Raw genomic sequence first — 22,349 nt, 5'->3', positions numbered from 1 at the left:
CATTTTGATCCCACAGGTGTTTTATAGATGTTCTTAGAATTGGGCCGTGAAAATGAAAAAATATATTTTTTCCAATAATATGTAGAATTAGCTCATAATTTTTCATTTCCACAAGGAATACAGGAGAAAAAACAACCCAAAATTTGTTACACAATATCTCCAGAGTAAGGAAATACCTCATATGTGTAATGACGGGGTAGGGAGACAGACAGGTGAGCCCTAATCTACCCACCACTCAGTCCCTGCCTACTTGCACGGCCCATTCTAGGCGACGGCTTACAACTGGGCGACGGTCCCTACGCTCAATATGTGCACGACAGACAAACAGACAAGGGTACACAGAAGCTAAGGGAAATTGGACAGTTGCCCACGGCAACACCTTGAGCAACAAGAGTAGTGAATGAGTCGAGTCAAACCAGGAGTGTATGAGGTACCAAACGCAGAGCAGGAGAGTAGTCAGTAAAGCCAGGGTCAATATGAAGCAGAGGACAATAGTACAAGCAGCAGCAGCAGAGCCAGGAAACAGGCAAAATCACAGGCAAAGGAGTTGATTCTGCAGCAGCATCAGCGTTTGCAGGTAAGTAGCTACATCGACTTACCTGCAAACGCCGATGCTGCTGCAGAATCAAATGTAGCCTCTGGTGCCGATGTGTCCTCGCTCGTCCGACACGATGCAGGACCTGGGGCAGGAAGTGAGTGACGTCACAGCGTGATCTCTCGAGAACACGCTGTGTGTCTGTGCACTGCCAGAAGCTGGGTGGTAACGAAGAGAAGTGGATGATGCTGATTCGTCAGCATCATACACTTCTATTCACAACGCCCAGCTAGTAAAAGAAGTAAAAACGCCCAGATGTACAAACACAATACACGCCCACTTGTACATAACTTTAAACACACCCAGTTGTACTTTAGAAAGCCTCATTTGCATAAATATAAAAATGGTCATAACTTGGCCAAAAATGCTCGTTTTAAAAAAAAACAAAAAACGTTACTGTAATCTACATTGCAGCGCCGATCTGCTGCAATAGGAGATAGGGGTTGCAAAATCTGGTGACAGAGCCTCTTTAAGGCAAAAAGCACAAGATGCCTATTACGTATGGATTTGCAGAGCGTATTTTTGTGCGGCAAATCCGCAGCATAATACAGTACCAGCAAAGTAAATAAGATTTCAAAACATCTCGTCTACACTTTGCAGATTTTGTGTGCACGTAAATTGACCTGCGGTGTATATTTTAAAATCCGCAGCATGTCAATTTTCAAATCTACTTTGGGTAAATATAGTGCAAAATTTATTCCTATAGGTAACAAGTATAAACGACTAAAATTAAACCCCACATGGCTTACACCTTCTGTAAAAAGGGCAATACATGACAAAAAAAAGGGCATTTGAAAAATACAAATCTGAGGGTACAGCTGTAGCCTTTGTAAAATATAAAGAGCTTAATAAAATCTGTAAAAAGGTAATAACATCAGCAAAAATACAGATTGAAAGGTAGGTGGCAAAGGATAGTAAAACAAATCCCAAAGAATTCTTCAAGTATATAAATGCAAAAAAACCAAGGTCTGAACATGTAGGACCCCTGGATAGTGATAATGGGTAGTTGGTCACAAGTGATCAAGAGAAGGCAGAGTTACTAAATGGGTTCTTCAGCTCTGTATATACAACAGATGAAAGAGCAGCTGATGTAGCTGGTGCCAGTGCTGTTAATATATCAGTTGATATACTGAATTGGATGAATGTAGATATGGTGCAAGCTAAATTAAATAAAATAAATGTTCACAAGGCCCCGGGACCAGATGAGTTACACCCTAGAGTTCTTAAGGAGCTTAGTTCAGTTATTTCTGTCCCCCTCTTCATAATATTTAGAGATTCTCTAGTGACTGGTATAGTGCCAAGGGACTGAAGATGTTCGTGAATTGCAAGCTGATTTGAACACACTAAGTGTTTGGGCGTCCACTTGGCAAATTAAGTTTAATGTAGATAAATGTAAAGTTATGCACCTGGGTACGAACATGTACTAGGGGGAGCTACACTGGGGGAGTCACTTGTTCAGAAGGATCTGGGTGTACTTGTAAATCATAAACTAAGTAACAGCATGCAATGTCTATCAGCTGCTTCAAGGGCCAGCAAGATATTGTCGTGTATTAAAAGAGACATGGACTCGCGGGACAGGGATTTAATATTACCACTTTACAAAGCATTAGTGCGGCCTCATCTAGATTATGCAGTTCAGTTCTGGGCTCCAGTTCATAGAAAGGATGCCCTGGAGTTGGAAAAAATACAAAGAAGAGCAACCAAGCTAATAAGGGGCATGGAGAATCTAAGTTATGAGGAAAGATTAACCCCTTAATGACCAGCCTATTTTAGACCTTAATGACCAGGCTATTTTTTAAGTTTTTTCCATCGTCGCATTCCAAGAGCTATAACTTTTTTATTTTTGCGTCGACATGGCTGTATAAGGTCTTGTTTTTTTGCGGGACAAGTTGTATTTTTTAATAGCACCATTTTGATGTACATATTATTTATTGATTAACTTTTATTAACTTTTTTGGGGGGGGGGGGGGATAGAAAAAAATCTGAAATTTCGCCACTCTTTTTTGCATCCTAAATCTACGCCGTTTACCGTGTGGTATAAATAACACAATAAGTTTATTCAGCGGGTTGTTACGATTGCAACGATATCAAATTTGTATAGATTTTGTATGTTTTACTACTTTTACACAGTAAAAACACTTTTTTTCCAAAATTATTTGTTTTTGTGTCTCCATATTTGAAGAGTCGTGACGTTTTTATTTTTTCGCCGATGCAGTTGTATGAGGGATTTTCTAGTTTTTATTGGTACCATTTTGGAGTAGATGCGACTTTTTGATCACTTTTTATCACATTTTTTAAAAGTCAGGATTCACAGAAAACAGCAATTTTTCCATTGTCTTTTATTTAATTTTTTACGGCGTTCACCGTGCGGGTTAAGTAATGTAATAGCTTTATAGTCGGGGTCGTTACGGATGCGGCGATACCAAATATGTGTAACTTTTTAACTTTTTTTTGGTTTTTTAATAGTAAAGCAGTTTGTCAGGGGAAAAAGTGGGTTTTTCATATTTTTTTTAAACTTTATTAAACTTTTTTTTTTACTAGTCCCACTAGGGGACTTCACTATGCGATCCTCTGATTGCTATTATAATACACTGCAATACTGTTGTATTGCAGTGTATTACTGCCTGTCCGTTTAAAACGGACAGGCATCTACTAGGTCATGCCTGCGGCATGATCTAGCAGGCATTCATTACAGGCAGACCTGGGGGCCTTTATTAGGCCCCCGGCTGCCATGGGAGACACAGACACTCGGCGATCTTTTCGCCGGGTGTCAGTTAGATGAGAGGGAGCTCCCTCCCTCTCTCCAAAACCACTCAGATGCGGTGCTCGCTATTGAGCACCGCATCTGAGGGGTTAAACGGGTGAGATCGATACTAATATCGATCTCACCCGGCAGAGCAGGGATGCCCCCAGCCCTCAGCTGCCTCTGAGATTTGACAGCTCCCTGCTCTGTTTACTTATTCCGATGCCGCGACGTAAAAAGTCTATGGCATCGGAATAAGGCCCGTTAGTGACCGACGTAAAAAGACTATGGGCCGGTCACTAATGGGTTAAAAGAACTAAACCTATTTAGCCTTGAAAAAAGACGACTAAGGGGGAACATGATTAACTTATATAAATATATGAATGGCACATACAAAAAATATGATGAAATCCTGTTCCATGTAAAACCCCCTCAAAAAACAAGGGGGCACTCCCTCCGTCTGGAGAAAAAAAGGTTCAACCTGCAGAGGCGACAAGTCTTCTTTACTGTGAGAACTGTGAATTTATGGAATAGTCTACTGCAGGAGCTGGTCATATTCAGCTCAGTTTTATGTGGAATATAGAGTTTATTGTAACTCTGAAAAAAATAAAATAAAAAAAAAGGCTTAGATAATTTCCTAGAACAAAAAAATATTAGCTCCTATGTGTAGAATTTTTTTAATTCCCCTTTCAGATCCCTTGGTTGAACTTGATGGACATGTGTCTTTTTTCAACCGTACAAACTATGTAACTATGTAATTTATCTTGCGTTTCCACTTGCAAATTGTATCTGACTAGTATTAAAAAATGCACAAAAATCTGCAGCATAAAAACGCACCTATTTTGACATCAAAATTTAAGAACCGGACCTAAAATGCATAAAAAAAATCTATTAGGGATTGCGGAATTGCTGTTGAATTCTGTTGCAGACAGTCCGCAGTGGAATTCTGCAGCAGCCGTTTTTTTAATTTGTTTCTATACATTTTTAGGAAAGTTAGTTCAGACGTTGCAGAAAGTAACTGTGCGGATATTAGCCTGCAGTGCAGAATTTTCCCTCCGCAGCATGCTCCTTATGTTGCGGAGAAGCAGTGGAATTTCACTGCAGATTTCTGCCTTTGCAATGCAAAAACTGAAATCTGTGGCAAGTCCACTGTGATATCTGCAACGTCTGAATAAGGGCATGGTCACACATGGCGTATTTCTGCAGACACTGTCCGCATCAATGCCACACATAATCTGCGTTGCAGATTCCGTTGCGCATTTTCCTAAAATATGAAGCAAAAATGCTGCGGATTAGTCGTTGCGGATTCAGGTGAAGAGTACATCCTGCTCTCTTTAAAAACATTCCATCTCAGTCCGGCTATAGACCTTGAAACACATAGGTCCAGCCAGAATGAAGAAATATCCTGTTCGTAAAATCCGCAATCCGCAACGCAACACACATAACATCTGCGGATTTCATTGTGTAATTTTTCAAATTCCGCCACAAGTACGCATCAAGTCCGCAACAGCCAGTGTGTGCTGCGGAGGGAAAATTCCACACCGCAGCCTATGGTCCGCAGCGGAGTTTTCCGCAATGTCTGAACTAACTTGCCTAAAAATTAATTGAAACAAATGTAAAAAACGGTCGCTGGAGAATTCCACTGCGGACTGTCCGCAGCAGAATTCCACAGCAATTCCGCCACGTCTGGCCATGCCCTTACCTGTCAAATATGCAAATGTTGGTGCAGATTCGTTGTGTAATTTCCCCAAATCTGCAGCAACATTTGCAGCGGAAAAATTCTGCCACGTGTGAACATGCCCTTAGGTGTGTCATTTACCTGCATAATTATCTGCATTTACCTCCGGTTTTGATGCAGATTTTCTGCACCAAATTCGGCAATGTGTTCAACTGGTAAAGGATTTAGCGTAAGATACAGCTGCTCTGTATACAGAATATACAGAGCAGATGTATCTCAAAAAGTAAAAATATATATATTTTAAAAACTAATAAAGTTGCACAAAACACACTGATTGACTGAGTTTAATTGAAAAACTAATAATTAAATGTTTATGACACTTAAATCCAATGTGGATAATAATTTAGAACATGGTGTACAGTGGCATACGTCGCAGTCTTCCGTCAGAGATATACACTACCGTTCAAAAGTTTGGGGTCACCCAGACAATTTTGTGTTTTCCATGAAAACTCACACTTATATCTATCAAATGAGTTGCAAAATGACTAGAAAATATAGTCAAGACATTGACAAGGTTAGAAATAATGATTTTTATTTGAAATAATAATTTTCTCCTTCAAACTTTGCTTTCGTCAAAGAATGCTCCATTTGCAGCAATTACAGCATTCTAGCATTGGCATTCTAGCTGTTAATTTGCTGAGGTAATCGGGAGAAATTTCACCCCATGCTTCCAGAAGCCCCTCCCACAAGTTGGATTGGCTTGATGGGCACTTCTTGCGTACCATACGGTCAAGCTGCTCCCACAACAGCTCTATGGGGTTGAGATCTGGTGACTGCACTGGCCACTCCATTACAGATAGAATACCAGCTGCCTGCTTCTTCCCTAAATGGTTCTTGCATAATTTGGAGGTGTGCTTTGGGTCATTGTCCTGTTGTAGGATGAAATTGGCTCCAATCAAGCGCTGTCCACAGGGTATGGCATGGCGTTGCAAAATGGAGTGATAGCCTTCCTTATTCAAAATCCCTTTTACCTTGTACAAATCTCCCACTTTACCAGCACCAAAGCAACCCCAGACCATCACATTACCTCCACCATGCTTGACAGATGGCGTCAGGCACTCTTCCAGTATCTTTTCAGTTGTTCTGTGTCTCACAAATGTTCTTCTGTGTGATCCAAACACCGAAAACTTAGATTCGTCTGTCCATAACACTTTTTTCCAATCTTCCTCTGTCCAATGTCTGTGTGCTTTTGCCCATATTAATCTTTTCCTTTAATTAGCCAGTCTCAGATATGGCTTTTTCTTTGCCACTCTGCCCTGAAGGCCAGAATCCCAGAGTCGCCTCTTCACTGTAGACGTTGACACTGGCGTTTTGCAGGTACTATTTAATGAAGCTGCCAGTTGAGGACCTGTGAGGCGTCTATTTCTCAAACTAGAGACTCTAATGTACTTGTCTTGTTGCTCAGTTGTGCAGCGGGGCCTCCCACTTCTCTTTCTACTCTGGTTAGAGCCTGTGTGTGCTGTCCTCTGAAGGGAGTATTACACACCGTTATAGGAAATCTTCAGTTTCTTGTCAATTTCTCGCATGGAATAGCCTTCATTTCTAAGAACAAGAATAGACTGTCGAGTTTCACATGAAAGCTCTCTTTTTCTAGCCATTTTGAGAGTTTAATCGAACCCACAAATGTAATGCTCCAGATTCTCAACTAGCTCAAAGGAAGGTCAGTTTTATAGCTCCTCTAAACAGCAAAACTGTTTACAGCGGTGCTAACATAATTGCACAAGGGTTTTCAAGTGTTTTCTAATCATCCATTAGCCTTCTAAGGGTATGTTCACACGGCCTATTTACGGACGTAATTCGGGCGTTTTAATCCCTGAATTATGTCTGAAATTACGGCTTGAAAGCGTTGACAAACATCTGCCCATTGAAAGCAATGGGCTGACGTTTGTCTGTTCACACGAGGCGTATATTTACGCGTCGCTTTCAAAAGACGGCGCGTAAATAGAAGCCCGCGCCAAAGAAGTGTCATGTCACTTCTTCAGACGTAAATGGAGCCATTTTCCATGGACTCCATGGAAAACCAGCTCCAGTTACGTCCGTAATGAACGCGGCGTTCAAGCGCCTGCACATTCCGTTACGGCTGAAATGACGGGGCTGTTTTCTCCTGGAAACAGCCCCGTAATTTCGGCCGTTACGGACGCTGCCGTGTGAACATACCCTAACACAGTTAGCAAACACAATGTACCATTAGAACACTGGAGTGATGGTTGCTGGAAATGGGCCTCTATACACCTATGTAGATATTGCATTAAAAACCAGACGTTTGCAGCTAGAATAGTCATTTAGCACATTAACAATGTATAGAGTGTATTTCTGATTAATTTAATGTTATCTTCATTGAAAAAAACTGTGCTTTTCTTTCAAAAATAAGTAAATTTCTAAGTGACCCTAAACTTTTGAACGGTAGTGTATGTGTATATATATATATATATATATATATATATATATATATATATATTCTAATTAGGTTTTTTAAGAAAATTATTTTTACTTTTTGAGATACATCTGCTCTGTATATTCTGTATACAGAGCAGCTGTATCTTACGCTAAATCCTCTACCCATCAGGTCTGCGGGACTGGCGGGTTTAGTGTCAGTGGGTTCGGATTCAGGTCTTAGCGCACGATACAGCTGCTCTGTATGCAGAATTCTGAGCAGATGTGTCTCAAAAAATAAAAATCATTTTTTAACAAAATCCTTATCCTCAGGAAATGTCATAAATGTCAGATAGGTGCAGGTCCAACCTCTGGGACCCGCAGCTATCTGTAGAACGGGCCCCCTAATCCCCGTTCTAGCTTTTTTGTGCTTGTGCTGATTCCCGGTCAGTTCCTGATTACATGGTCGGGAGTTACAGAAACAACTGAGCTACGCTGTTTCTGTAAATCCCTTAGCAGTGAATGGCAGCTACGGAAGCAGTGTAGCATGCAAGCTACGCTGTTTCTGTAACTACTATTAAGTACTATGGGATTTACGGAAAAAGCATAGCTCAGCGAGTTACACTATTTCCGTGACTCCCGGCCATGTAATCAGTAAGTGGCCGGGAGGCAGCACGAGCACAAAAAAGCTAGAACAGGGTTTAGGGGGGCCCGTTCTAAAGATACGTGCGGGTTTCATCGGTGGGACCCGCATCTATCTGACATTTATGACATATCCTGTGGAAAACCCCTTTAAGGGTCCGTTTACACGTTGTGAAAATCTGCAGCAAATACAGTAGCAGCAAAGTGGATGAGATAAAACAAATCTCATCCACACGTTGCGTAAATACTGAGCAGAAAAAATGTTCAGAAATAGACCTGCGGTGCAGAATTTTATTCCGCAGCATGTCAATTGTATTTACGTAAACGCTGCTGATTTGTTGCAGGTTTTCCCCATTGAATTCAATGGGAGGTAAAATCCGGAACAATTAGCAGTTGTTGCATCTTTGCGGCGGGTTCGCAGCAATTCCACTCCAAAAAACTTAAAGTCATAAAAAATAAAAAAATCTTATACTTACCCAGGAGTCAGTGTTTCTTCCTCCGGTTTTTCACCTGGAATTCCCTGCGGTGCACAGGGCGGATATGATGCGTACTTTAATGCAGCGTATCCACCCGGTGTGAACTCAGCCTAAACGTTTCTGAGTACATTATATGGTACATAAAATGGTGGCATTAAAAAAAAATAGAGCTCGTCCCGGGGAAAACAAGCTCTCTAATGGCTTTTTCAACAGAATAATAAAAAGTTATGGCATTTGGGAGGTTGGGAGGGAAAAAAAAAATATGGTCATTAAGGGGCTAAAATGTAAAATAATTGCTTTGTATTAAACCATAATTTCATAGACTAGCTGTATTTCAAATATCAATATAAAACAGAGAAGTATTTGAAGGTGATTAAATATGATATCCATAGGGATAGATGTACAATTTCACATGTATGGACCAGGTGCATATAGACAAAAACTGCCAAACTGAAATGTCAACCATCAGCATATTACACAGCTGGAGCCCCTCCCATGCTCAACTGTTTAAATTGGTTATCATGGATTAGAACCCCCCCCAGAAACAGCGACACTCTTGTCCATGGGCTATGTGTGGTATTGCAGCTCAATTCCATTCAGTTGAATACGGATGAGCTGCAAAAACAGATACAGCACATGAAGACAAGTAGTTTCTGAAGAAAAGCAGACACTTGTTTCTAATCTTAGACTACCCCTTAAACTCTATTTACCAGTTAACAAAATAGCCCTTTAATAGGAAAAATGTAACCTTTATATGTTTTTATAAAAACTCTATATTGATACTGCATATATTCTTTTTTTTTCATATTTTGTTTTTATTTCCCATATGACTAGTTTTTTTATTTCATGTTCTTTACATGATTCTTGCGGCAGCCATCTTTACATTGCAGTGCTGACTGTTATAATAATAACATCACTGCTGAGAAGTGATCTCTTCGGAACAGGAAATGTCAGCCCATTGTGAAGCTCAGTAGTCCAGAGTGAAAACTGCAAGATTACAAGAAATATTTGTAAAATAGATAGTAACATGGAAAATTAACAAAAAACACCAATAAAAATAAACTGTTTAACATAAATACTTGATTCAAACAATATGTCCTTTTCAGATTATACTTTCCCTATTAGGTTACAGAAATATCTGCAATGTTTGAAATCCATCACTTCTACAGCTAGGTAGATGCTAGGTCAGGATGCTCAGGATCACTCAGCATGATGCTCTTCAGAAATTAGCGGATCAATATATTTTTATATAACATTACTCCAACAAACATTTCTCTTCATTAAAGTCAAAATTTGGTTCACCGGCACATTCAATATTTTTGAGTGGGATGAATGTAATATGGGCTCAAAAATATATAATTACTTCAGTTTGACAGATTTATTTTCTTCTGAATGTGCTCAGGGCGTTACCACGGCTTTAAGTTTAACAATATTCCAGCAAGTAAAGGGTTTAGGTTTTATCTGTTTATCTAGTGTATGATGTCTCACAAACTGCCTGGCTTCACAATATTTTTATGACTTTATTAATTAAACGTTTTCCAACAAGCTAGCTGTGCCATTTCTTATCATCAAGGGTTCCATTACTTTTTAATGGTGTGAGACCAAATTACCTTTTACCAGCACGCAATTTAAGAAGTGTCGTTAATGCACCTGGCGGAATAACTAATAGAAACTACTTCTCCTTTCCTGGGGGGGATTTAAGAGGAAATGATTGCTCAAGGTTTACTAACATGTATCCTCTATGTTTTTAGATGTTTTGCTGCTAAGAGTTTGACTACTAAGTGGACACCAACCTTTCAAACAACTTATGCTGACCTAATAGTATACCTGATATAGAACAACTTTGTAATTTACTTACTGTTAAAATGCAGTTGTTTTATCCATGCAAATTCTGTGTGAAGTTGCTGCTACAGGGTAGCAAAATCCGTCCCTAGTTTCAGAGCAGAATTGACAGCTGCACAAGGTGTGGGTGTGTCTCTTCACTGCCTGCTATAAAAGTCTATGGAGAGGGAAGGGGGAAACAGGAAGAGGGAGCAGAGAGAGGGAGTCAGCACCACACACTCTGCATGTAAGTCTATGGAGTGGGGAGCGGGAGGAAGCAGGACCAGAGTGAGAAAGATACAGACTGCTGGTAAGATTTCTATGTCATCCCAGTTCTGGATTCTCAGCTGCGCTATTCTGCTATGTAATCTACTCAATGCTGCTGCTTCTATATATGTGATAAATAGAGATAGGAGAGCAGGATTCTCCTCTTCTCTGTGTGCTGTGCATAGAAGACATGATAGATATCAGGCTCTGTCCATTAGCTTTGAGACAACTGAGAGCCTGCAGAGTGGAAAACTGTTGAACAATGCAGAATACAAGTCATATAATGGCCAGGAACAGTGTTGTTCTTCATGTTCACACATATGAGTGCTTGTTTTGAAAAGTCACCTGAAAAGTTAGGTACGCTTTAAACAATGAAATGTTCAGGTTCACAAATAGTTTGAAAAAGTTTTAAATAGAAAATAAATAAGAGAGTGAATGGGTGGAAGTAATAAAATGACAAAATATTTTCCCATAGTATGCGCATCAAGGGGCAAACACATACAGTAGATGCCCCTATGCAAGAACAGCATATAGGCCCCTTACTCTCAAATAGCTCATCATAGAGAACCCCCTATGTCTCTCTAACAATCCACTAGTTACTGTGAGCTATGAAACTCATTACCTCAATCTCTGACATGCAATTTAAAGAGAACCTGTCATTAGATTTCATCCCCCCTAATGTGGTCCCACTACTCTCTAGGTCATGTAAAGATCTTTCTAAATGTCTTAAACATGCAAACTCCTAAGGCAATTTCATACCTGGCAAGGTTGTGTTCCAAAAATACACCCTGCCATCATTGATGAATGAACAACTCCATAAATTATACTATACAGAAAAAACAGAGTGTATAGCCATATACTGTATATAAAAATATAACAGCTTTTTATTATCATAAAAATAGATGTGCTTCCTCAGGGGGTGCATGATGAGGAAGCACATCACCGATGTATGCAGGAATCTTAGACTGCTGAGATGGGTAAAGTTGCTCTTTAAAAATATTCCTTGACATCCAGGCATCCCCTATTACTATAGGGACTACATAGTCTTAAAACAAATATTACATGACTATTGAATAGGGCTTTGCTACTTTTAGGTGAACAACCACCCACTTATTATAATTCTATTATAGAGATCATAGTATATTCTCCATATTCAGCTCATATGATCTGTCTATTTTTATTCTGTCATAGCATGTAACATTATTTGTGTCTTCTATGTACCTTTAACTCTTTTTTAAGTGTTTGTTCTATTTTTGAGATAATAAAAATCTGTTAATTATATATATATATAAATATATATATATATATATATATATATATATATATATATATATATATATATATATATATATATATATATATATATATATATCCAAGAAAAAGAGACTGGAAGCAGCACTCAGCAAAAAAATTTGAATTTATTCACCCAACACAGCAACGTTTCACTTCCTCCATGGAAGCATTTTCAAGCTTGAAAATGCTTCCATGGAGGAAGTGAAACGTTGCTGAGTGCTGCTTCCAGTCTCTTTTTCTTGGATATATGCATGAGGAGCTCGTCACTGCTTGATATTTTGAAGCTAGCACCAACCGTTTCTGGCTATTGACACAGTGCTGCTCCTATGTTTGGATCTTCTATATATATATATATATATATATATATATATATATATATATATATATATATATATGTATATGACTACACACTCTGTTTTTTCTGTATAGTATAATTTATGGAGTTGTCCACTCAAAACATTCCTGAATAATTTTTGCAGTGTGGCAGAGCACATTGTCCTGCTGAAAGAGGCCTCTGACATTAGGGAATACCGTTGCCATAAAGGAGTGCACTTGGTCTGCAACAATGTTTAATTATGTAGGTGGTACAAATTAGGTTTAGCTGTATGAAAATAGAAAGCTGTATTTTATGTGCATGGCTATTATCTAGGACACAAAATGAGATTCACAGAATTCACAGCAAAGTATTCACAGAAGAGTATTCTTTAGGCTTGCTGGCCTGGAGAACTTACTATTTAGAGGATAGAGGCATTCAGTAAACACATGGTTCAGATAACTATACTTGTATTAGCAAAGGCCACTGGAAGAATTAAATTTTTCTCTAGGGATAGCTTTTAAAAGCACCAAATGACTATATATCCCCATTTCTTCTCATTTTAGTGCTTCGTATCTCTTTTCTTCAGGTTTAGCTTATATAGATCATAGTTTTGACTACAACAACTCAATTCATATGTGGTCTTTTATATTCTTGGATTGTGGAGCTTTAAAGTAGACACTAGGTGGAGTGTCCCAGTGTTTTTTTTTATATTTTTTTTTTCTGGGGAAAGTTGCAGTAATTGTAGTGTTTTGTCCCAGGGCTGTAATTGTAACCATTAACATTTTCCTTAAGCTCCCATTGGAATAAATGGACTCTTGCTGTTAGCATTAATAAATGAAAGATTATAGCACTCACATCCATAATTTTCAGGTAGAAATGTGTTCTAAAAGTTGCTTTAAAAGGAGCACTAGTCTATTAAAGATAATTAAAAGCAAAATATTATTACCTCAAGAAGATGTTTGTCTCTCAATGAGCCACTGTGGGGTCTTTTGCCACAAATTTGCTTACAGTAAATAGATCATACCTTGCAGAATCCATGATGCCCCGGAGATCCCAACAGTTTGCACAACTGCTCCCTTAATAGCCATAATAGCTCATACTTAAATTCTGGTATCGTTCATCAGATTCTGAGGGCACCGAGGACAGAAAACTTCAAAGTTGAAATTGATAGCAAAATTCGGCTCTTTATTGGAAACCACTCACTATTATGAAAGTAGAAATTCCCACAATTCTTTATAAATACCATCTCTTTTTTTTTTTACTTAGAAGATTAAATTGAACACATTAAAATACTGAACACATTGAAATGCTGTAATATACAATAAATATTATGTATCTTGAATTGATATTAACTTTTCAAGCAACTTATGCTAGTCTAGTAGTATACCTGCTATAGATCAACTTTGTAATTTACTTACTGTTAAAATCTTGTTGTTTTATCCATTCAAAATATAGGTGAAGTTTAGGTATTATTACACTGCCCGACGTGGGCCGTGTAAATGAGCGCCGATCAGCGAGACAGCTCGTTGATCGGCGCCCGTTTGCTCCTTTCACAAGTAGCTAGTATGGGGACAAGCGCTCGTTACTCTGATCGCTCGTCCCCATACATTTCTATCATGTCGGTAGCACGTCTCCCTGTTTACACAGGGAGATGTCTTGCCGACAACGATAATAGTTTAGGCATTTAAAACGATGCAATCAACCGATGAACGAGCATTTGCTCATTCATCAGCTGATCATTTCCCTGTTTAGACAGGGCAATTACCGGGAACGAGCATAAAAGTAAAAGAGACTTCAGGGGCGTAGCTAGGGCGGGGCAGGCGGGGCATGTGCCCCGGGCGCAAGGGAAGGGGGGGGCGCCGAAGAGCAGCTGATCGCTGCTGACAGGCGCCCCGTATGTCGGACACCTGCAGCAGCTTAGGAAGAGCCAGGAAATTAGGGCGTTCTGACTGGGGTCTGTGACGGCCAGGGAGTGGACCAGTCCTGTCACCTGACTTGTCACCTGACCTCACGTCAGTGACATGAGGTCAGATGACTCAGGTCAGGGGACAGGTCCACTCCCGTGCTGCAGTCTCCCAGCATCTGAAGTTACACATGCCGAGAAGCAGAGAGGAAGCTCCGCCCACAGCCCGTCCTGACCTGTCAGCAAGGAGACATGGTGAGTGTCTGTGTGTGTAGTGTGAATACAGTGTGTGTCTCTGTGTTTGTATGTGTATATGTTACAGTGTGTGTGTGTGTGTGTGTGTGTCTCTGTCTGTCTGTGTCTCTGCATGTGTTTGTCTCTTATATCTACTACATTATCTGTACTCAGAGAGTTATCAGTGTGCTATCTGTAGTGTTACATAGAACCGCAGGTAACATCTACTACATTATCTGTACTGTGTAGCAGAGCTGGGATTGTAATTTAGCACAATGTGTTATCTGTGGTGTTACATAGGACTGCAGGTAACACTACTACATTATCAGTACTCAGAGAGTACTAGCCCGTCCTGACCTGTCAGCAAGGAGACATGGTGAGTGTCTGTGTGTGTAGTGTGAATACAGTGTGTGTCTCTGTGTTTGTATGTGTATATGTTACAGTGTGTGTGTGTGTGTGTGTGTGTGTGTGTGTGTGTGTCTGTGTCTCTGCATGTGTTTGTCTCTTATATCTACTACATTATCTGTACTCAGAGAGTTATCAGTGTGCTATCTGTAGTGTTACATAGAACCGCAGGTAACATCTACTACATTATCTGTACTGTGTAGCAGAGCTGAGATTGTAATTTAGCACAATGTGTTATCTGTGGTGTTACATAGGACTGCAGGTAACACTACTACATTATCAGTACTCAGAGAGTTATCACTGTGCTATATGTGGTGTTACATAGGACCGCAGGTAACATCTACTACATTATCTGTACTCAGAGAGTTATCTCTGTGTTATCTGTGGTGTTACATAGGACTGCAGGGGACACAACTACATTATCAGTACTCAGAGAGTTATCACTATGTGTTATCTGTGGTGTTACATAGGACTGCAGGTAACATCTACTACATTATCTGTACTGTGTAGCAGAGCTGAGATTGTAATTTAGCACAATGTGTTATCTGTGGTGTTACATAGGACTGCAGGTAACACTACTACATTATCAGTACTCAGAGAGTTATCACTGTGCTATATGTGGTGTTACATAGGACCGCAGGTAACATCTACTACATTATCTGTACTCAGAGAGTTATCTCTGTGTTATCTGTGGTGTTACATAGGACTGCAGGGGACACAACTACATTATCGGTACTCAGAGAGTTATCACTATTTGTTATCTGTGGTGTTACATAGGACTGCAGGTAACATCTACTACATTATCTGTGCTGTGTACATATGTGCCTGTGTGGGTATATATGGGTCTGTTTGTGAATGTGTCTTTGTGCTTGTATATTTCTGCCTTTTATGTATTTGTATATGTTCCTGTCTGTGTATTTATCTGCCGGTGTGTGCGTATATGTGTTTGTACGTCTATATATTTACCTGTATGTATGTATTCCAGATGTGTGTATGTATATTTGCCTGTATGTCTAAATATCTGTCTTTATGTATGTATAGTATATATGTTCCAGCGTGTCCATATATGTGGTTAATTTTTGGTTTGTGTAGGGGGCGGCAATAGAGAGTCCCGCACAGGGCGCCATCCAACGTAAGGCCGGCCCTAGCGGTCACCAACCCAAGTCAGAAGGAACTCCGCCGCTGCCTGCGCCGCATGACCTCCTCGGCTTCTCCGGTAAGTCACACCAGGCAGAGCGGAGAGTGGTAGAGGTAGGCTACCGCTCAACGGACTGTTCACAGTGTGGCGCTAAGTACAAGGGGGGAGTGTGGCACTATTTAAAATGGGGGAATGTGGCGCTATTTACAAGGGGGGGGTAGTGTGGCGCTATTTACAAAGGGGCAGCGTGCTGTGTGTGGCGCTATCTACGAGGGGGGGAGTGTGCTGCTATCTACTAGGGGGGGAAGCAGGCTGTGTGTGGCACTATCTACAAGGGGGGGGGAGTGTGCCGCTATCTACTAGGGGGAGGCGGGCTGTGTGTGGGTCTATCTACAAGGGGGGGAGTGTGCGGCGCTATCTACAGGGGGCTGTGTGTGGCCTCTTTAATTTATTTTCTGTTAATTTATTTTTCTGTTAATTACATTATAGAACTATATCGCTTGCAAAATGTAGAAATGCTTTTATACTCGCGTTACATTAAAAAAATTGTGAAAAAAAAAATTACACCTCATTGATTGGTAGGGAAAGAAAACATGGCGAGGGGGAAGGAGATGTCGGGAAATAAGTTGGGGGGGGGGGCGCCAATCTGAATCTTTGCCCCGGGTGCAGGAGAACCTGGCTACGCCTCTGGGGACTTTACTGACACTAGGTGTCTCTCTTCCTGTAATCTGCTGTACACTCCTGTTGTCAAGCAAAGTCCGTCCATGATTACAGAGCAGAATTGACAGGCTGCAGAAGGTGAGGGTTGGGGGTGTGTCTATTTACTGCCTGTGCATATAAGTCTATGGAAAGGGGAGGGGGAAACAGGAGGAGGGAGCAGTGAGTCAGACACGCTGCATACAAGTCTTTGGCCTTTTGGGCTTCATGTGTCTATTGAGGCCTAGCTTTATAGATGATGCACCACAGTTGTTATGCACAATTGTGACACAACCAACTTCATTTGCATTTTTTATATTGTGTGTCCGTGGGTGTGCATGTGCACGAGCTTTGCGGTTGTCTTCTGCGGCACACCACTGCTGTCAGCTCCCACTTACTTATGGTTGCCTACTCATACGACATATAATGTAACACTTTTGTATCCTGTTGCTGGGTGCCACATAAGCTCTTTGTATTTTTTTTTTACGATTGTATTGAATACACATCAATGGCCTTGTTATTTGGGAGGTTGCTTGGCAACCGACCACTCAAACCAGTATATCTACTAATTTGTAACCGTTCTTGGGGTGCGCTGATGCCATCCACTTTATTAGTAAATTTGTCTGGCTGTGGGTAACCCCAAACTATTCTGCTATGCTCTACCCACTTTTTAGTAAAGTGGCGTGAGCGGTGGAAATGGCTCAGAAGTTGCCATTTTTCACACAAATTGTGACTTTTGTACTGTTTGCGACTTTTCCACACCAGAAAACTGTTACATTAATAAATTCCCCACAATGTGCTTTAAGAAAATCCAGATGAAGGAAGGATCCATGAATGACTTGGCTCATATCCACTGCTGAACTATTGGGCTGGTAGTAAATCAAAATGTTGCTCATTTATATTTTTATATTTCCAGAATATAGGTTTCCTCATGTCTAGTTGGCAAAGAGTTGTCCACAAGGGCAATCTTCTGTCCTAAACATTAGCCCTTTTACATGGCATGTTAGTTCTCACAGGTAAGTAGCTACATCGACTTACCTGCAAACGCCGATGCTGCTGCAGAATCAAATGTAGCCTCTGGTGCCGATGTGTCCTCGCTCGTCCGACATGATGCAGGACCTGGGGCAGGAAGTGAGTGACGTCACAGCGTGATCTCTCGAGAACACGCTGTGTGTCTGTGCGCTGCCAGAAGCTGGGTGTTAACGAAGAGAAGTGGATGATGCTGATTCGTCAGCATCATACACTTCCATTCACAACGCCCAGCTAGTAAAAGAAGTAAAAACGCCCAGATGTACGCACATAATACACGCCCAATTGTACTTTAACTTTAAACACGCCCAGTTGTACTTTAGAAAGCCTCATTTGCATAAATATAAAAATGGTCATAACTTGGCCAAAAATGCTTGTTTTAAAAAAAACAAAAAAACGTTACTCTTATCTACATTGCAGCGCCTATCTGCTGCAATACGAGATAGGGGTTGCAAAATCTGGTGACAGAGCCTCTTTAAGAGATGTCTGTCACACAGTGTTTGGACAAATTAATGAGTGGCTTTTCTGTGGTTGAGTGAATGATGGAGCACCTGGCACTGGGTGGTTGTCTGGGTGAGATAGCACCGTCACGTGCATACTATATGTGCATTGTTTGGCACTGCTATATGTGTATTGTATGACTTTACTACGGCATTATTTCTCCATGTATGACACTATTATTTGTACAATGTATAGCATTATTGTTTGGACACCAAATGACAGTTATTTGCACGCTATATAGCACTGCTGTGTGCGCACTGTATGGCCCTGTCATATGCAGACTGCATTGCCACTATACTTTGTGCAGTGTATGGCTTTGTTATTTGCACATTTTGTGGCACTGATATTTGCGCACTGTGTGGCATGTTGTTTTGACATTTGGCGCAGTTATTTGGTTAGTATTTGATATTGAGATTTGCATAATGTTTGTGATAGTTATTGGCTCTCTGTTTGGAACTATTAAGACATTGCTTGTTTGGTTCTGGTATTGGGACATTATATGATACAATTATTTTGTGACACTATTATTCAGGCATTATTTGACACTATTATTTGTGTATTGTGGACATCATTTTGGTTGCAATGGGAAACTTCAACACTTTATTTGCATTCACATTAATAATCATAATTGTTTATGGCATTGTTGTTTATACACTGGATTGCGCTGTTAGTTGGTTCTATTAAATGGACATTATAGGTAGTACTTTTTTATGGACATGTTAGTCAGGTATTGTATAGCTTTATTATTTGGAGACTACAGTATGTGGTGTGTTGTTGTGAATGTGGATGTCAATGCTATTTGGGCACATTTAAAAAAAATCTCATCTTACGCTTTCGCCTTGTATTGAACATGGGGCATGGTTAGGGTGTTGCGAAGCTTACAATTCTGTTCTGCCCTCCGCCATTTTTAAATTCTGTATCCAACCCTGGCGCAGAAAATATGTTAAAATTAGTCGTTGCCAATGCAGATATGTCTCTCAATTCCTATAATTAGGTTAAATAACTAATTCCTTTTTAATAGAAACTATTTTATGAATGATCACCAGCCTTTATCAGACCCTTACCCTGCACACAAGGCTGCCGACCTGCTCTTGTTCACAAGTCCCATAAATCCCTTTTGTACTGTAACTATAAAAAAGTTACCCAGACAAAAACAAAATGCTTTGCGTCTTCAGCTTTTCAAGGAGAACTAAACAACTTCCACTTTGCTTTTTATTATTCTTCATTTAAGTATTATTTTTTAATTGCAGTGTATTAAACATAAAATCTGGTACAATCTTTAAAAATAAATAGGACCTAACTATAAATGGGCCCTGTTGTGTTTTTATCTTTGACAAGCAAGTAATTGCTTCTCAAATTTATCAGTTTGTTTATGCAAAAGCCATTTGCCAAGCCTAGCTCAAAAAGCATCAATTTCATCATTATCATCTTATTAATTTAGCCTAGCTATAACACAGCTGATTATTTCTGAGTAATACGCTCTGCAACACATCATGTGTGGCAGAACCATCTGTACAGTACCTATTTAATAAATAAACCCTCGGCTAAATGTCTCTGTTTATTGAGAACTAATGTTTATAGAAAATATAATGGTTTACCATAAATAACTCGGCTTCATCAACCTGCATATGAATCAGTGCACAGAATGCTGACATCATCACCTTTTCACTAGCAGAGGAAGCGATATTACCCCAAAGAGCCATTGAGTCAATATTAAGGCATTAAAACTGCAATGAAGGCATATTAATGCTTAAAACTTCAATGCTGGCAGTAGAATTGCCACAATGGACACATTTTATAACTCCAAGCATACTTAGACTTTATGGTTTATTTTTTTTTTCTTTGACGCCTAGTGTTTAATGTTATTCCTCTTCTCTAAAAATATATTTAACAAAAAAAATAAAAAATAAAATTGCTGATTGTCAGCGCTTGTAAAAAAAAAAAATACAATAATCAAATTGCTGATTCTAATTGCTCACTGTTCACACAAAGCAAACTTGAAGTCAGCATAGGAAGAAAATTAGGGTCTGTTTATAATACAATATTGTTGCATTGTATATATTTAAATATAATGTATTGCATCAACAAGGATGTTATTTTAAAATGCACATTATGTTTGTTTAAGGGCAGATTCAGACGAACGTTGCGTTTTTGCGCGCGCAAAAACCATTTGACAGCTGCGTGTGTCATCCGTGTATGATGCGCGGCTGCGTGATTTTCGCGCAGCCGCCATCATAGAGATGAGGCTAGTCGACGCCCGTCACTGTCCAAGGTGCTGAAAGAGCTAACTGATTGGCAGTAACTCTTTCAGCACCCTCGACAGTGAATGCCGAACACAATATACAGCAACCTGTTAAAAAAAAAGAAAAAGTTCGTACTTACCGAGCCGTTGCCTTGGTGACGCGTCCTTGGTGACGCGTCCTTGGTGACGCGCCTCTCTTGACATCGGGCCCCACTTCCCTGGATGACGCGGCAGTCCATGTGACCGCTGCAGCCTGTGCTTGGCCTGTGATTGGCTGGAGCTGTCACTTGGACTGAATTGTCATCCCGGGAGGTCAGACTGGAGGAAGAAGCCGGGAGTTATCGGTAAGTCAGAACTTCGTTTTTCTTTACAGGTTCATGTTTATTGGGATCGGTAGTCACTGTCCATGGTGCTGAAACAGTTTAACTCTTTCAGCACCCTGGACAGTGACTATCTCCTGACGTCGCGTACCGGAATTTTTTTTGCCGGGTTCGGCCAAAACGAGTTCGGCCGAACCCGGTGAAGTTCGGTTCGATTGTCCGAGTTCGCTCATCTCAAAGACACTCCATTTGGATGTTTGGAAACAGAAAAGCACGTGGTGCTTTTCTGGTTACATTCATCCTTTTGACAGCTGGTGCGCTGTTTCAATCGGTTCGCACGGAAGTGCTTCCGTGCGACCTGCGTGGTTTTCACGCACCCATTGACTTCAATGGGTGCGTGATGCGCGAAATACGCGGAGATATTGAACCTGTCGCGTTTTGTACGCAGCGAACAAACGCTGCGCACAAATCACGCACTGTTTGAACTGCCCCATTGACTTCTATAGGGCTGTGCGTGGCGCGCGAAAAATACGCGGCCTGCACGCACGAAAATCACGCTCGTGTGAATCCCCCCTAAAGGACAAGGAGCTGTACAAGCTGCAGACACTTCTGGAAAAAAGCGGCACCCCGAGTGGAGAATATTTGCAGATAGAGTGGTCAGGAACAAGGCAACAAGGCAAGTCAGACCTAGTAAACAAACAGAACACCTTCACAAATTTACAAGAATCAAAAAGAACCTTGTTGCTTAGGCAACTATGTGATATGAGACACAGTGTTCACTTTGGATTGGACTGTTAGGGTATGTTCACACGGCTTATTTTCGGCCGTTTTCCGGGCCGTAAACGGACGAAAAACGGCCTAAAAATCGGAAGCAGAACGCCTCCAAACATCTGCCCATTGATTTCAATGGGAAAAACGTCACTCTGCTCAGACGGGCCGTTTTTTTATGCGGCCGTTTTAAAAAGCGGTCGCGTAAAAAAACGGCCGCGAAAAAGAAGTGCATGTCACTTCTTGGGACGTTTTTGGAGCCATTTTTCATAGACTCTATACAAAAACAGCTCCAAAAACGGCCGCTAAAAACGCTGCCTAAAACGCGAGTTTGATTAAAAAACGTCTGAAAATCAGGAGCTGTTTTCCCTTGAAAACAGCTCCGTATTTTCAGACGTTTTTTGTTTTGAGTGTGCACATACCCTGACATGCGCCAGAGGCGGACACAGACTGCAGAGGGCCCCTGTGCAAAGAATGTGCCTGGGCCTCCCATAACCTAACCACGCACGGGCGCATGTAAGACTATACAAATCTATATTGCACATTTTATTACTAGTTTAACCCCTTAATGACCAAGCTATTTTTCTTTAAGTTTTTCCATCGTCGCATTCCAAGAGCTACAACCTTTTTATTTTTGCGTTGACATAGCTGTATAAGGTCTTGTTTTTTGTGGGACAAGTTTTGTTTTTTAATAGCACCATTTTCGGGTACATATAATTTATTAGTTAACTTTTATTAACTTTTTTGAGGGGTAATAGAAAAAAAAACATAAATTTCACCAATCTTTTTTGCATCTTAGACTTACGCTGTTTACTGTGTGGTATAAATAACATAACTTTATTCAGCGGG

This window comes from Rhinoderma darwinii, chromosome 6 (assembly GCF_050947455.1).
Source record: "Rhinoderma darwinii isolate aRhiDar2 chromosome 6, aRhiDar2.hap1, whole genome shotgun sequence".
Taxonomy (NCBI): domain Eukaryota; kingdom Metazoa; phylum Chordata; class Amphibia; order Anura; family Rhinodermatidae; genus Rhinoderma; species Rhinoderma darwinii.
Note: the sequence above shows the minus strand (reverse complement) of the source record.